The sequence below is a fragment of the Microcaecilia unicolor genome, chromosome 3 (genome assembly GCF_901765095.1).
Source record: "Microcaecilia unicolor chromosome 3, aMicUni1.1, whole genome shotgun sequence".
NCBI classification, from domain to species: Eukaryota; Metazoa; Chordata; class Amphibia; order Gymnophiona; family Siphonopidae; genus Microcaecilia; species Microcaecilia unicolor.
The window spans coordinates 316,863,493-316,879,944 of NC_044033.1; the positions used below are offsets into that span (position 1 = coordinate 316,863,493).

At 42.8% G+C, this 16,452-nt stretch overlaps 1 protein-coding gene across 3 annotated transcripts in view; it reads left to right on the forward strand.

Annotated features, from left to right (window-relative positions):
* The window catches only part of LOC115466814 (cyclic AMP-dependent transcription factor ATF-7), a 430,182-nt gene that overhangs the window by 92,992 nt on the left and 320,738 nt on the right, over nt 1-16,452 (forward strand). Inside the window, exon 1 of one of the 3 annotated variants that reach the window (XM_030198349.1) lies at nt 10,642-10,714. The exons of the other annotated variants lie outside the window; for them this stretch is intronic. The gene's annotated coding sequence lies outside the window, so the exon portion shown is untranslated. Of the gene's footprint in view, nt 1-10,641; nt 10,715-16,452 lie in introns of those variants that run through there. 3 annotated transcript variants of the gene reach the window in all.

The following is a 16,452-nucleotide window of genomic DNA, read 5'->3' on the forward strand; positions in this document are numbered from 1 at the left end:
CCCTATCTAGGGATTGCTTTGATACATCCCATCTGTAATGGCTGCATCTGCTTGATGACAAGGAAGGGAAAATTAGGTTCTTACCATGATAATTTTCTTTCCTTTAGTCATAGCAGATGCAGCCATGATCCCTCCCTGTCTGATTGCTATCTGCTGTAAATCTATTTCAGGTTCTGTTCATGTTTCCTGGAGATTCCGTCCTTGGGAGAAAGTCGGAAAACAGTCTTCAGGATTCTTGTTCAATTAAAGGAGGATGACTTAATTCCCTCCAGTTTCATGTTTTGGAGGATGAGTTTATTCCCTCCGGGAGGATGAGTTTATCTCCAGTTATGTCTCAGTGGAGGATGAGTTTATGCCCTCCGGGAGGATGTTTCATTACCTCCATTCTGAGTTAATGCCCTTTGTTGTAGGGCCATCGTTTGCTGTGAGGAAAACTCATGTTATTCCCATTGCGGTTTGCCATACTGCTTTGGAAGCTTCAAATACGGAAGAGAGGCAGTGGAGCAAGCTGGTATGAGGCACTGAAAAGAGTGTGCTCTCTATCTCCCTCTGCTGGTTGATGGACACAACCCATCTGTAATGGCTGCATCTGGTATGACTAAAGGAAAGAAAATTATCACGGTAAGAACCTAATTTTCCCATTTCTATCTCCAACAGGCAGATAGACAGACATCCTCTAGCTTCTGGTTTCCTATGTTAGGGGTGCTCCTGGCCTAGGTCTCCTGAACAGTTGAGCGTGGGGGTTCTCTGGCTATTCGATGCCAGCTTTAGGGGGGCTTACCTGGTCACCCCCTACCACTGTTCTGTTGGCTCCCTCTCTCTTCTCAGTTCCACTTCCTTTAATGGTGGTGGGGGGGGGGGGGGGGGGAAACGGGACGACAAGTCTTTAGACTGTTTTGAACTCAGGCACTTGAGTCCCTTCTTTGTTTTTCTAGTGCTTGTGGAACAAGAAAGCTGCTTAATAATAATAATAAAAAAAGCAGGTGTGTGCAGGAGCCGAGAGAGAGGTTATCTGAGGGCTGTCCTCGAGTGCTGTTTCCGGTGGTTTTTTTTTTTTTTTCCTAGGAACCACGTGAGCAGCAGACCAGCGGTGGTGAGTGTTGCCTTTATTTTTTTCAGTGCTCCGGTGATTGCAGCTCGGGGAAGATAGCTGCAGAGACCATTAAACACTTCTCTCACTGTGTGGCCAGTCTACTAAGAATGCTGGCTCCTTCTACATCCCAATGACTTGGTTTTGTGTGGTTTTTCACTTGGATTTTTTTTTCCCAAAAATGGGCCAGAAAGATAAACACAGAGCACAAAGACATCTAGCAAATGGCTATTTTCGGAAAAAGATAAGACGTTTTGCTGTTCCGAAAATCACTGTATTAGCCGCTTGGATTCTGAACATTTTGAACAAAATGTCCAAAGTCAGATTTAGACATATTGAAAATGCCTCTCCACGTCAAATTTTTGGTGACACATGAGTGTATCCTCCGTTACTGTGTGAGAACCTTTGCCCTAGAGCTAAAGGTGATCTGGAAAACACACTAAAAATTTTCAGTGTTTGAATTAGGGTGATTGTGTTGGACAATCAGTTAGTTTGCTGTTCGTTTATTTAAAATGTTGACATTCGACATGATGTAAACAATTTGTTTTGCATGGGCAAGAAGGGAGGAATAGGATCGCACATCCTATGTTGAGAGAATACCAGGATATATATCATGAGATAGCCAGGCAAATGACTGAATATTAAGGACAATATTCTAACAGAGTTAAAAAAAATATATAATACTCCAAGGTGGTAATAGATTTTTTTTGTCTCCCTTTTGAACAGAAAAGTTACTCTGTTCTGTTTTGAGGTAGGATAGCTATACATATCAAACTAGCCTCAGATGCATCCCTCTGTGGTGGTGGGGGGTCGGGTGTTCAGCATGTATATTCCTCTGATTAGTCTAGTGGCAGAGTTCTAAAATTCAGAAGAGCGTGAGGAAGTATGATACGAAATATGTACTTAATTGAGTGAGGCAGATCAAGTTTCTGCTGCTGTGTTAAGTTGTCTGTCAGGGAACCAGTCCAATTGGGGTCCCTCTCCCCCCACCCAACAATCTTTAAATTTAAATCATGCAGAATCGAGGAAGTGTAAATTCACAATATCAGGTCCCTGGCCCTTGCAGCCTAGATATTTGGGGGAGGGGGGTAGCGTTTGTTTCATTAAATCTGAAAACTTTTTTTTTTTTTTTTTTGTAATTTCATTGAGGCATAACAAGTCCAAGATAAAAACAAAATCAGCATAGAAAATTGAGTGAGGCAGATCGAGTTTCTGCTGCTGAGTTGAGTTGTCAGGAAACCAGTCCAGTTGACACCCCCCACCCAACAACCTTCAACCTTAACTCTTGCAAAATCGAGGAAATGTAAATTCACAATATCAGGTCCTTGGCCCTCACAGACTGGATATTGGGAGGGTAGTGTTCAGTTCATTAAATCTGAAAACATTTTTTTTTGTTGTTTTTGTAATTTCATTGAGGCATAACAAGTTCAACATAATGTTGAGAGTGAACATCAGCAAAAAGTTAGTGAAACCTCAAATATTTTTAGAGGTATAAGAGAAAAAGAAAAAAAACAGAAAAAATGGAGAGGAGAGAAAAAGAAAAAGGGTCCAGTCTGACAGTTTTCAACTTGTCCTTCAAGGGTCCCCAAATCTTAGTCCATTTAGGAAGGGTCCTACGCTGAACTGCATTAAGATATTCCATATCATAAATGCAACTTACTAAGCCATCTATTCACTGATGGCACCTCCGAGAACTTCCAGGAAGCTGCAAGAACCAGCTGAGCAGGACTGACACAAAAAACGCATCAATGCTACTCTAGCAGATAGATATCCAGGTATAGCCTTATTAAGTAAAAAAAAAAAAAAGAAATTCCGAGGGAAACAAAAATCCAGTGAGAAATTTAATTAGAAAGCGAACACCCTTCCAGAAGACCCGAGCCAAAGGACATACCCACCAAATATGAAAAAATATACCCACTTCTGAGCAGCCACGCCAGGAAAATGGGGAGACGGTGGGTACCATCTACACAGTGAGATACCAGCAGTATACCATTTTAACATGGCTTTCCAGGATAAATGATGTTGCCAGCTTGGGCAGCAAGGCTTCAATTAACACCCACTTCTCTTCAGGGTAAACCACCCCAAGGTCTCAGCCCCATTGGTCGCTGTGAGCAGGCCCAGATGGTTCCACCTCAATCAAGCATCTATATAAGGCAGTTATCAAATATTTAGTGTTATGAAAATCCCCACAGATTTCCTCAAGGTCCGTCTCCTCTCTGGACAGCCTACCCGAGATCTCCCTCCTAGCAAGTAAGTGCCTTAGTTGTAAGTAGGCAAACCTATGGGAGGCATGGAGAACGTAGGCCTGCACCAGTGCTTCAAATGTCTGCAATTTTATTTATTTATTGCACTTGTATCCCACAATTTTCCCACCTATTTGCAGGCTCAATGTGGCTTACAGAGATCTGTTATGGCATCGCCGTAACAGAGAAGAAATACAATTGGTGTTACGAAGGGATAAAAGAAGACAGGATCAGGTTATACAGTGAGACATTCTGAATAAAGGAGTGTAAGGGTTGTGTTCTAGTCATTATGGGTTCTCGTGGTAGGCTTTGTTAAAGAGAGAGGTTTTCAAAGCTTTACAGAAGCTATTTAATTTGTTGTTCGTTCTCAAGTGAGTTGGCAGTGCATTCCACATCTTTGTGCTCATGTAGGAGAAGCTGGACGTATGTATTAGTTTGTATTTGACCCCTTTACAGCTGGGGAAGTGTAGGTTGAGAAAGGTGCGGGAGGATCGTTTAGCGTTTCTGGGTGGAAGGTCCACGAGATCTAGCATGTAGGTCGGGGCATCTCCATGAATGATTTTATCAACAATCGTGCATATCTTGAACGTGGAATGTTCTTTCAGTGGGAGCCAGTGTAGGTTCTTTCTTAGGGGTTTTGCACTTTCACAGTTTGTTTTTCCGAATAGGAGTCTGGCTGCAGTATTCTGGGCTGTTTGGAGTTTCTTGATGGTCTGTTCTTTACAGCCAGCGTAGAGTGAGTTGCAGTAGTCCAGGTGGCTTAGTACCAGGGATTGCATCAGGTTTCGAAAGATGGCTCTTGGGAAGAAAGGTTTTACTCTTTTGAGTTTCCACATGGAGTGGAACATCATCTTCGTTGTATTCTTCACGTGGTTTTCGAGTGTGAGATTTTGGTCAATGCTGACTCCCAGAATTTTCAGATTGTTTGAGATGGGGAGGGAGAAGTTAGGGGTGGTTATAGTGGTGAATTTATTTGTATTGTGATGTGAGTATAAGACATTGTGTTTTTTCTGCATTGAGTTTTAGCTGGAATGCATCCGCCCAGGAGTGCATGATTTGGAAGCCTTGCTTGATTTCGTTGGTAATTTCCTTTAGGTCTTGTTTGAATGGGATGTAGATCGTGACGTGATCTGCATATATGTATGGGTTAAGGTTTTGATTGTCTAGTAGCTTTGCTAGTGGTGTCATCATTAGGTTAAAGAGGGTTGGTGAGAGGGGGGGATCCTTGGGAGACTCCGCATTCAGGTATCCATGGGTCTGATATTGCCATATTAGTTGTTACTTGGTATGATCTGGTTGTTAAGAATCCTCTAAACCAATTAAGAATATTACCTCCAACTCCAAAGTATTCCAGGATATGTAGTAATATTCCGTGGTTGACCATGTCGAAGGCACTAGACATATCAAATTGTAGGAGAAGTATGTTATTGCCAGTTGCAATTGTTTGTTTAAATTTATTCATTAGGGTGACTAGTACTGTTTCTGTGCTATAGTTCGATCGAAATCCTGATTGAGATTCGTGCAGGATTGAGTATTTATTTATTTATTTAGGTGGTTAGTGAGTTGTTTCGTCACTGCACCTTCCATAAGTTTGGTTATTAATGGTATAGATGCTACTGGGCGATAGTTGGTTAGGTCATTTGTACTTTTCTTCGCGTCTTTAGTTAGTGGAGTAAGTAAAATATTTCCTTTATCCTTTGGGAAAAGACCATTTTGTAGCATGTAGTTCAAGTGACTCGTGAGGTCTGTTATAAATTGTTGGGGGGGGGGGCGCTTCTTATCAGGTTACTAGGACAGATGTCTAGTTTGCAGTGTGATTTGGCGTATCTTTTGAGTAATTGGGAGATATTTTTGATCGATAGTGCATCAAAGTTGGTCCATGATCGGTCTGCTGGGTATTCCCCATGTATTGGGTCTAGACACTCAAGGAGGTTTGCATAATCAGTTGTGTTGTTGGGTATAGTGGTTCGCAGTTTTATGATTTTCTCTTTGAAGTAGCTGGCCAGGTTGTTTGCTGATGGGGTATCTATGTTGTTGGAGGTAATCGGCGTGGTATTTATTAGATTGTTTACGAGTTGGAAGAGTTTATGTGTATCCTTGTAGTCTGGACCGATTTTAGTTTTATAATATCTTTTAGTCTGATAGTGTATTTGTATTTTCTCTGTAGTTGCCCCCCCCCCCCCCCCCCCCCCCCCCCCCCCGTTGAGTGTGGGGTTGTCTTTTTTTCTTGTTCCATGCACGTTCACGTCTTCTGACTTGTGTCTTTAGTCATCGTCATAAGGTCACCCCAGACAGAAAGCCCCTGACTATCCCAAATTTTAAAAACATCAGAGGTGAGTTCTGGGGGAACCAAAGGGTTATATAGTATGTGAGTAAATCTTGACAATTGAAAATTTGTCACCTTACTCATACCATCCCATAAGCACAATGTATGCATGGTAAGAGCACTAGCTGAAGAGAGGAAGGCTCTATATTGCTGAGGAAGTCAGAGAAGATGTCTCGGAGGAACCTCTGCTGCCAGTGCCTGCTCAATAGCCAACCATACCTTAGATGAATGCGGATGACTCCATTCTATGGCCACTCTTACCTGTGCAGCTCTATAATAAAAAGAAAAGAAACATTGGGAACCCCCTGTTTACTTCTATAAAGAATCTTGTGGGAAAACCGAGGATGCTTATCAGACCAGATAAACTGACAGAAGTCAGTCTGCAGCGTTTTCAGAAATTTAGTGGGGACTGCAATAGGGAGAACTTGGAAAGCATAAAGCAGTCTAGGAAAAGCCATCCTTTTCAAAGTGGTAATTCTACTGCACCAAGTAAGATCCAAGTCTTTCCACTGCACAAAATCCTTCCTCAAGGGTTTACTAAGCCCGGGATAATTAGTTGAAAACAAAGCGGATGGCTGATCAGTAAGATATATTCCCAGATACTTCAAACTACCTTCCACCCACTTAAAAGGAAACAAATCCTTCAAGTGCGACTGAACTATAGTAATGTTGAAGGTTTCATTCTTCCCTATATTGAGCTTAAACCCTAAGACTCCAGAGAATGCTTCCACCTCCTGTATAAGATTAGGCAAAGTAGTCATGGGAGAGGAGAGTGTCAGCAAGATATCATCTGCAAACAAGCCAAGTTTATATTCTGCCCCCCCCCACCCGCACCCCCTGCATGTCAGGATTCCTCCTAAGAGCCTCCGCCAAAAGTTCCAAATTCAGAGCAAAGAGAAGCAGGGATATAGGGCATCCCTGATGCTCTCTCCAACCCAAAAGAGTGGAGTTCCCCCTTAATCCTCACACAAGCCCTTGGCTCCATATAAAGACCCTGAATCCACGCCATAAAATACCCTCCAAACCCCATCGTATTCATAACACCCTCTAAAAAGACCCAGTAACCCCGATCAAAAAGCCTTTTTGGCATCTATCCCCAAGAGAAACAGTGGATAAGAACGGATATGGACAAAATTTATCAAATTGACCACCCTCCAAATATTGTCAGATGCCTGGTGGTGCATAACAAAGCCCCAATGATGGCAAAATAGGCCCCAGATGTAAAGTAAACACTTTTGGCCAATATCTTAACATCAGCATTCAGTACTGAGATGGGGTGATAGGAGGAGCACTCCACAGGGTCCTTGTCCTCCTTGGCAATCACCGTAATCCAAGCCTCTTGCGTAGTGTCCAGCAATGGGTTCCCCTGTTGCAGCCGATTAAACACCTCTGAAAGGAGCAGTGCCAGCTCACCAGCAAAGGTCATATAGTATTCCACCGGAAAGCTGTCCAACCCTAGGGACTTCCTGGTAGGCAAAGATTGAATTGCTTTGATCACATCTAGAGGAGAAACAGGCCTTTCCAATTGAGCTTTAGATTTATTTGACAAAACAGGCAGTATACTAATAGTCAGTCAGATATAAGGGATTGCTGTATCTGGGGAACCCAAGTGTATAAATCTCTCAAAAAGCATCTTTAATCTTAACAATAGCATGGGCCATATGCTGCTGTTGTAGCCAGAATCTTACTCGCCTTCCCAGTATATTCATAATGTATTTGTTTGAGATGTGATGAATTAAAAGCCAGCTCCTCTTGATGTAAGCTTTCCAGAGAGAGGTGCACATCCTGTAATGAGCGCCAAGTCTCTGGGGATCCAGTCTGCTTATGTTCTTCCAATAAAAACATAAGTACATAAGTAGTGCCATACTGGGAAAGACCAAAGGTCCATCTAGCCCAGCATCCTGTCACCGACAGTGGCCAATCCAGGTCAAGGGCACCTGGCACGCTCCCCAAACGTAAAAACATTCCAGACAAGTTATACCTAAAAATGTGGAATTTTTCCAAGTCCATTTAATAGCGGTCTATGGACTTGTCCTTTAGGAATCTATCTAACCCCTTTTTAAACTCCGTCAAGCTAACCGCCCGTACCACGTTCTCCGGCAACGAATTCCAGAGTCTAATTACACGTTGGGTGAAGAAAAATTTTCTCCGATTCGTTTTAAATTTACCACACTGTAGCTTCAACTCATGCCCTCTAGTCCTAGTATTTTTGGATAGCGTGAACAGTCGCTTCACATCCACCCGATCCATTCCACTCATTATTTTATACACTTCTATCATATCTCCCCTCAGCCGTCTCTTCTCCAAGCTGAAAAGCCCTAGCCTTCTCAGCCTCTCTTCGTAGGAAAGTCGTCCCATCCCCACTATCATTTTCGTCGCCCTTCGCTGTACCTTTTCCAATTCTACTATATCTTTTTTGAGATACGGAGACCAGTACTGAACACAATACTCCAGGTGCGGTCGCACCATGGAGCGATACAACGGCATTATAACATCCGCACACCTGGACTCCATACCCTTCCTAATAACACCCAACATTCTATTCGCTTTCCTAGCCGCAGCAGCACACTGAGCAGAAGGTTTCAGCGTATCATCGACAACGACACCCAGATCCCTTTCTTGATCCGTAACTCCTAACGCGGAACCTTGCAAGACGTAGCTATAATTCGGGTTCCTCTTACCCACATGCATCACTTTGCACTTGTCAACATTGAACTTCATCTGCCACTTGCACGCCCATTCTCCCAGTCTCGCAAGGTCCTCCTGTAATCGTTCACATTCCTCCTGCGACTTGACGACACTGAATAATTTTGTTTCATCGGCGAATTTAATTACCTCACTAGTTATTCCCATCTCTAGGTCATTTATAAATACATTAAAAAGCAACGGACCCAGCACAGACCCCTGCGGGACCCCACTAACTACCCTCCTCCACTGAGAATACTGGCCACGCAATCCTACTCTCTGCTTCCTATCTTTCAACCAGTTCTTAATCCATAATAATACCCTACCTCCGATTCCATGACTCTGCAATTTCTTCAGGAGTCTTTCGTGCGGCACTTTGTCAAACGCCTTCTGAAAATCCAGATATACAATATCAACCGGCTCCCCATTGTCCACATGTTTGCTTACCCCCTCAAAAAAATGCATTAGATTGGTGAGGCAAGACTTCCCTTCACTAAATCCGTGCTGACTTGATATGCTCCTTGGATCTACCTCACTTTTTTTTTCGCTTTTGTTGCTCACGTTCATGTGAGGTTTGCTCCTCCTTTTTGTTTGTCTTTCTTTCCAGGACTGCAATGTTAGCTAGAGTTTGATCACGCTGAGAGTCTCTCTCCCGCTTATGTGTAGCAACTCCGCTCAAAAAAAAAAAAATCCCAGAGCAACTGCCTTTAAGGCATCCCAAACTACATGAAGCTGTGGCCCAGAATCTAGGTTAGTTTGTTGGTAGTCCTTAAGAGTTCTATGATCGGCCAAAACCTGCTCATTCCTAAGAAGACTGGCATTAAGGGTCCATCTTACCTCCCTTTAATCAGATTGTATACCCAGCAAGTCCACCCAGCAGAGAGCATGATCAAGAAAAGTGATGGACCCAATGACATTTGTGAACACCTCATCTTGTAAAGAAGCAACCAAAAAAATATAATCCAACCGAGAATAAGTATGATGCACTGCTGGAAAAAAAAATAGAATAGTCCTGCTCCCTCCTGTGACCATCCCTCCAAACATCCACCAACCCCAAATCTTTAAAGAAATCCTGAAGAGCTCTAGAATGTATTGTGTCAGGCAAGGAGATGACATTAGAGGAGTCGAAAACTGGTGAAGCACACACATTAAAGTCTCCCCCCAACAATTAATGGTCCATGAGAAAAAGCTGATAAGGAATTTCTAATGTGAAGGAAATCATATTGATTAGCATTTGGAGCATAAAGATTAGCAATAGTAAGTTCCATAGAATTAATGACTACATGTACATACAGAAATTGACCAGCCAGATCTCTCTTGATCCCATGGACCTGAACAGACAAATCTCTGTGAGATAAAATACAAACTCCTTTGGTCTTAGTTGGTCAGGTCAGAGACAAACATTCTCGTAGAAAAAGTCCTATTCCTAAACTGTGATTCATGACACTTCTTGAAATGAGTCTCTTGCAACAGGACAACACTGGCACGTTTGGCAAGCAATTCTTTAAACACCAAAGACCTCTTGCGAGTCGAATTCAGACCCTTAACATTAAATGTAACAATCCTAAGGGGAGACGTTACTATATATAGAAAAAACAATGTTCGTGTTCCAATCCCTTAGGGCAAGTAGGCCAATTTAAACTAAAAAAAAACAACTGGACATTTCAATTTGCACCCCACCTTACCCCAAAAAACAAAACAAACCACATCCAAACTGACAAAATCCCCCTCCACCCCTCAAACCCCACCCCCTCACCCTCCAACACAAAACCATAGTACCCACTCACATGTTTCTGCTGCTGGACAAATTATAGCTGCAAGACGCAGTTGTCTGAAGCATGCCAAAGTGGACAAAATGATTTTTCTTAATAAAAACTGGAAGATGTAGGACTTGACCAAACTTTACTTTTCACATGATGTAACACAGCATGGTGTGCTCACATTAAAGTTTGCATTTGTTGAATTGCTGCTGCCTGGTTTTGGTTTTTTTTTTTTTTTTTTTTTTACCCTTTGTGTTGTTATATTAGCATGTGGGCCTACTATTTCAGTCTAGTTAAATCAAATTGAATCGAAAAACCAATTTTTTGAAAAAATCGAATCGTATCGAATTGAAAATTTTTTGACTGAATCGGACAGCACTACTGTGTGCAGGATAGAACACTAGACATTGTTCATTTTAAGCTGATCCAATAATATAATTGTCTTGAGGTGGTATTGCTTGCTTCTTGACCTTTTTTTGGATAAGATCTTGTGTAGACTGAGCTATTTATGCTAATTTTGATATTTCATGTTTTCCTAGGCTATGACACAGGATTACTGTATGCAGAAAAACAGTGCATACGTAATGGTGCATTGGTGTCTAGGAAGAAGGTAATCTTGAATTTAAACTGTGAGGTTTTTGTGGTAAACTGGGATGCTTCCGTACAAGATACTGATGGGATACTGATTCATGTGGAAGCAAAATAGCTCGGTGTTATACTTAAATCCAAAAAATCTTTTAATGTCCAGATTAAGAATATGATAATTGTGGGTACTGTCAAAAGCCATTCCTTTAGGCATTTGATTTTGTTCAGGGCTCCAAGTGCTGATTATCATCAATTTATTGTAATATGTTTATTTAGGACTTAAATTTAAAGCAAGCTACCACATGTTGAATTGAAGTTTATTTTTTTAACAGGATTTATGATCATATTATATGGATTTTTTAAATATAAACTTCACTGGTTGCCTGTAGTGGCTTGAACTAAGTTTAAAATTTCTGATAATGTTTCTGTTACATCCCAGAGATCAAGCCAGATTCTTGCATGTTATTGTCCAGGTGGAGATAGAGAGGAGAAAGTGCTCTGCCATAAAGGTCCTGTGCCATAGAGAGAATACTGAAGAGATAGGCTTTATCCGAGGACAAGCAGGCATGACACTCTCATATGCGAGTGATGCCATCTGTGGAGCCCGGAAATCTCTTAGCACGTCAAACTTTTCTATTTTGGTGCTTTCCTTTTTTTTCAGAACATTTTTTTCTCATATTTTTTTTTCTTAATTTTAATTCATTTATTGATTTTTCAGATTATTTTCAACTTTCTTTTTTCGGCCTTTGGGGCCTCTGAGCCCTTCTTGTGCCTGGGAAGCATCAACTGTTTTCGGGTGTGGAACTACTGAAGCTTCCTGGACCATTGAGATTTTTGACTTAGCGTTGGTCGTCTTTCCCTCCATGTCAATGAGGGTGCTGAGTGGTTGTACTCGATGCAATAGGACCATTTCAAGCATAGACCCCCATAACTGGTGTGTTCAGTGCTTGGACATACAGTGTGGCCTCTGTCTATGCATGCAAATAAGGACAATTAAAGCCCACACAGTGTGATAAACATTTTGGATCTGCATTGGAATTGAGCATGGCAGGTGATTCGGCCCTAGACGTGGAACTTGCATCAACATCGGGTGCACCGATGCAACATCGAGAATGTCTGACATCACATTCGGTATTGCGACCGTGTAAGGACTCCTATGTCCTTATCGGTGCCACATGCATCGAGGGAATTGCAGCATAAAAAAACCTAAGAAGCATTGCCATCGTTCTCCCTCCAAGCACTCTGCCAACACCTCCCCTGTATTGTCATCCTCAATGTACAGGAAGCGTCCATGTCACAGTGATTGCTCTCCTTCTCCAACTTATTTCTCAACGAGAGCCTCTGAGGTCCTCGATCTCCTTCGCCTGCACAGGCTATAACTCAGGCTGTCTCCACATGCTTTCTCAGATAGTACCGATGCTTACTCTGCAGGAGGAAATCTGGATTATGCTCAAACAGGAGCTGTTGGAGCTACCGCATACGCAGTCTATTCAGTTTTTCAGAGTGCTTGCACCAGCCTCAGCCCAGCCCGTAGATTGATTGGAGAGACAGTCACAGGAGAGGTCCCACACACCAGCTTGATGTTGACTGTCGGGGGCACCACAAACCCGACCAATGCATGCGTTGACATTGGCAGAGGAACTTTCTCCATTCTCAGAGACTCATCTGCCTCAAAGTTCTTCCACCTAGAGCAGACACTAGTTGACACACTCTTCCATGTTTTACCCAAGAGGAATACTTTGAAGAGTCAGATTCAGACCTCTCCTGGGAGACAGGGCAGAACACATAGGTCCTCTCAGCTGAGGAATCCTATGGCATCCCATCTGACCCCCAGATGCAGACCTCTCCTGGAAGATGGGGTAGGACCTGCAGAACCTCTCAGCAGAGGAGTCCCATGGCATCCCATCTGACCCTTCTCTGCTGTCTTAGAGACGCAAGTCTCCTCCTGAAAGTATATCCTTTCCTGGCTTTGTCTGTGACTTGGTCCAAGCCATACCTTTCAAATTAGAGATGGAGGTGGAACCTTATTCAGAACTTTTTGAGGTTCTAGATTGACTCTCCTCCTAGAGAGGAATCACTGTTCCACTTCATACAGTCATGAGGAATACTCTAATCAAGAACTGGGAGACTCCATTAACAGTTCAAGTTGCTCCAAAGAAAATTGATACAATGTACAGGGTACAGAAATGCATTGGGTTTGAAAAAAAACTAATTTACCCCATCATTCCTTAGTTGTGGAATCTATTTTACATAGAAACAGAGAAACATGTAGGTAGGTACAGACTGTATGGCCTATCCAGTCTGCACATCCATGCAATCTATTCTCCCTGTCACTCCCTTAGAGATCCTGTGTATTTGGCCCAAGATCACTTGATTTCATATACTGTTTTTGTCTCCACCTCTTCCACTGGGAAGCCGTTTCACCACCCTATCCATGAAGAAGTATTTCCTTAGGTTACTTGTGAGTCTATGCCCTTTCGCTTTCATCCTATGTCCCTCATGTCCCCTCGTTCCAGAGCTTCCTTTCAGTTGAAAGAGACTCGCTTCCTGCGCATTTATGCTGCATAAGAATTTAAATGTCTCTCTCGTATCTCCCCTGTCTTTCTTCCAAAGTATACATATTGAGATCTTTGTCCACATACGCTTTATGATGACCACTGACCATTTTAGTAGCCACCCTCTGGATCAACTCCATCTTGTTTATATATTTTTGAAAGTGTGGTTTCCAGAATTGTACACGTATTCTAGATGAGGTCTCACCAGGGTCTTATACAAGGGCATCAACGCCTCCGTTTTCCTATTGGCCATTTCTCTCCCTATGCACCCAAGCATCCTTCTAGCTTTTGCTGTCGCCTTTTTGACATGTTTGGACACCTTAAGATCATCATATACGATCACGCCCAAGTCCTGCTCCACTTACATGCACAAAAGTTCTTCATCTCCAAAACTGTACAGTTCCCTCGAGTTTTTGCAGCCTGCATTTTCTAACATTAAATCTAAGCTGCTAAATTCCATTCGTCTAGCTTCGCTAAGTCCTTCCTCATGTTATCCACACCATCAGCGGTGTCTACCCTATTTCAGGTTTTGGTATCTTTTGCCGCATCCAGAGAAAGGAATAGACATAGTGAAGTTTGTAATATTCCAAACAAAGAAAAGAACCCAAAGAGGGGCCTACACACCTTCCACAAGGAAAGAATAAAAAGTACACAGCAAGGTAGAAGTGGGACTGTATCAAGTAACCAAGGCAGACCACAAGTAAAAAGTGTCCAGAAGTTTATTTGCCAGTGGAAAATCTGATGCAATAAAAAGACCCAACACGGGCCGTGTTTTGGCTGGTCTGCAACACAAGTAACATAGTAAAATAGTAGATGACAGCAGAAAAAGACCTGCACCCATCCAGTCTGCCCAACAATTTAAACTCATATGTGCTACTTTATGTGTATACCTGACCTTGATTTGTTTTTGCCATTTTCAGTGCACAGATAGTAGAAGTCTGCCCAGAACAAGGCCCATCTCCTAACCACCAGCCCCGCCACCGAATCTCGGCTAAGCTTCGGAGGATCCATTCCTTCTGAACAGAATTCCTTTATGTTTATCCCACGCATGTTTGAATTCCGTTACCGTTTTCATCTCCACCACCTCCCGCGGGAGGGCATTCCAAGTATCCACCACTCTCTCCGTGAAAAAATACTTCCTGATATTTTTCTTGAGTCTGCCCCCCTTCAATCTCATTTCATGTCCTCTCGTTTTACCGCCTTCCCATCTCTGGAAAAGGTTTGCTTGCGGATTTATACCTTTCAAATATTTGAACGTCTGTATCATATCACCCCTGTTTCTCCTCTCCTCCAGGGTATACATGTTCAGGTGCGCAAGTCTCTCCTCATATGTCTTGTAACGTAAATCCCATACCATTTTCGTAGCTTTTCTTTGCACCGCTTCAATTCTTTTTACATCCTTTTCAAGATACGGCCTCCAAAACTGAACACAATACTCCAGGTGTGGCCTCACCAATGACTTGTACAGGGGCATCAAAACCTCTTTTCTTCTGCTGGTCACACCTCTCTCTATACATCCACATATAAAAAAAAAAACTTCTGGACACTTTTTACCCGTGGTCTGCCTTGGTTAGTTGGTACAGTCCCACTTCCTCCTTGCTGTGTACTGTTTGTAAAATCCACCAGCTGCTAACTTAGCCCCTAACTCAGCTGTTTCAAGGCAAAACATGGCCATGTTGGGCACAGATGTGTAAATCTCTGGGAGCCTTTGGATTTACCTCTGCCTCTTGCTTTTATCCTCCAGGTTGGATTTAGTAGAACATTTGCCTTGTTGTTTTCTCACTGTTTATGCATAAGGTCTTTCTGCTGAAGTGACCCCTGTCTGCTCGGCCTCCTTCTGCCCCCTCTGGGGGTTTAGCAGATCAACAGCCTAAGTGGGCATGTTTGGATATGCACAAGTTGCTTGATGAGCTTCTCTTGTTTTTGGACTATGACTCTGATGCCCTGCTGTCTGAACCCTTAGAGGAGGGTGAGTTCCCTCTTGAGGAGGAGGATGATGCCACGGCAGCTCGGCTCTTCCATAAGGAGGAGCTGCTGTTCCTCATTTCTAAAGTGCTAGAAGTACTAAACATTTCCTCTCCTGAACTTCTTGGTTCGGAGGCTACATATTGCCCCATGATGTCGGACACCAAGATGCCTCCAAAGACCTTCCATATCCACGCTGTGATGCGGCTGTTGATCTCCACCTAGTGGGATTCCCCTGTCTGGGTTTCTGACTGAAGCGGCAAGTGTTGTTCTTTGGGTCGGCAGAGTTTTTTTTCTCCTAGCTCTCCATTTCCTTCGGGAGTATGGCGCTATGCTTTGTTCCTCCAGGTAGCTGTTTTTTTTAATTTATTTATTGAATTTTAATTATACAAGCATATCAATCTTGTAACAGGAAAGACTGATCAAGAAAGAAAAAAACTTCATAAAGCAAGACATTTTACATAATAATTTCTTGTCTCAGTCAAAAGTCCACAAACTGGGAGTTCAAAATGTACAATAACCAGGTAGCTGTTTTGCGCTTTATTTTTTTTGTTGCGGTTCTTGGTAGGGTCTGTTTCCCCCCCCCCCCCCCCCCCCCCCCCCCGCATGCACTTTGTTGTCTATCTCTATGCAGTAACCGCTGCTCAGGCAGGAAAGGGGCATCACGTCTTATACTTGCTCTGTTCGTGTTTTTCGGGCGCTTTCTCAGGCAACCTTGTCTGCTTCCATTGCAAAAAGAAAAAGATCCAGATGTATGCGCTCTTTGTTCTGTTTCTCTGGTTTTGCCTGGAATTAAGGTAGCCTGTTTCTATTACTTAGAGGGATGCTTCCCTTATTTATTTGAAGAATTCCACTCTTGGTTATATTTGGTCCTCAGTCTCAGAAATTCCCTGTATATGGATTGCTCTACTGCCATGTACAGGGCTAACTCTATTTTTGCATGCTACCCTTTATGTGGGTCACCTACATATCTTAGGGTGTATTGAGGGATGGTTGTCTTTCTCATTTCGTAACTTCCTCATTTAATACATTTCTTGCTTTTAACTGGCTTCACCATTCCAGTTTCTTGAGCACAGTATGGCAGGCTGTCTGATGGTCTCCAAGAGACTTTTTGTGATTATTCCTGACTAGTCTTCTGCTTGGATACTGGTTGGTGGCAGTTCTGTTATGCTGAACTATGTCAGCGTTCCTTTATTGTTTCCAGGGTTTTTTGCAACACTGGCTGTATGCTTCCCTCTCCCTC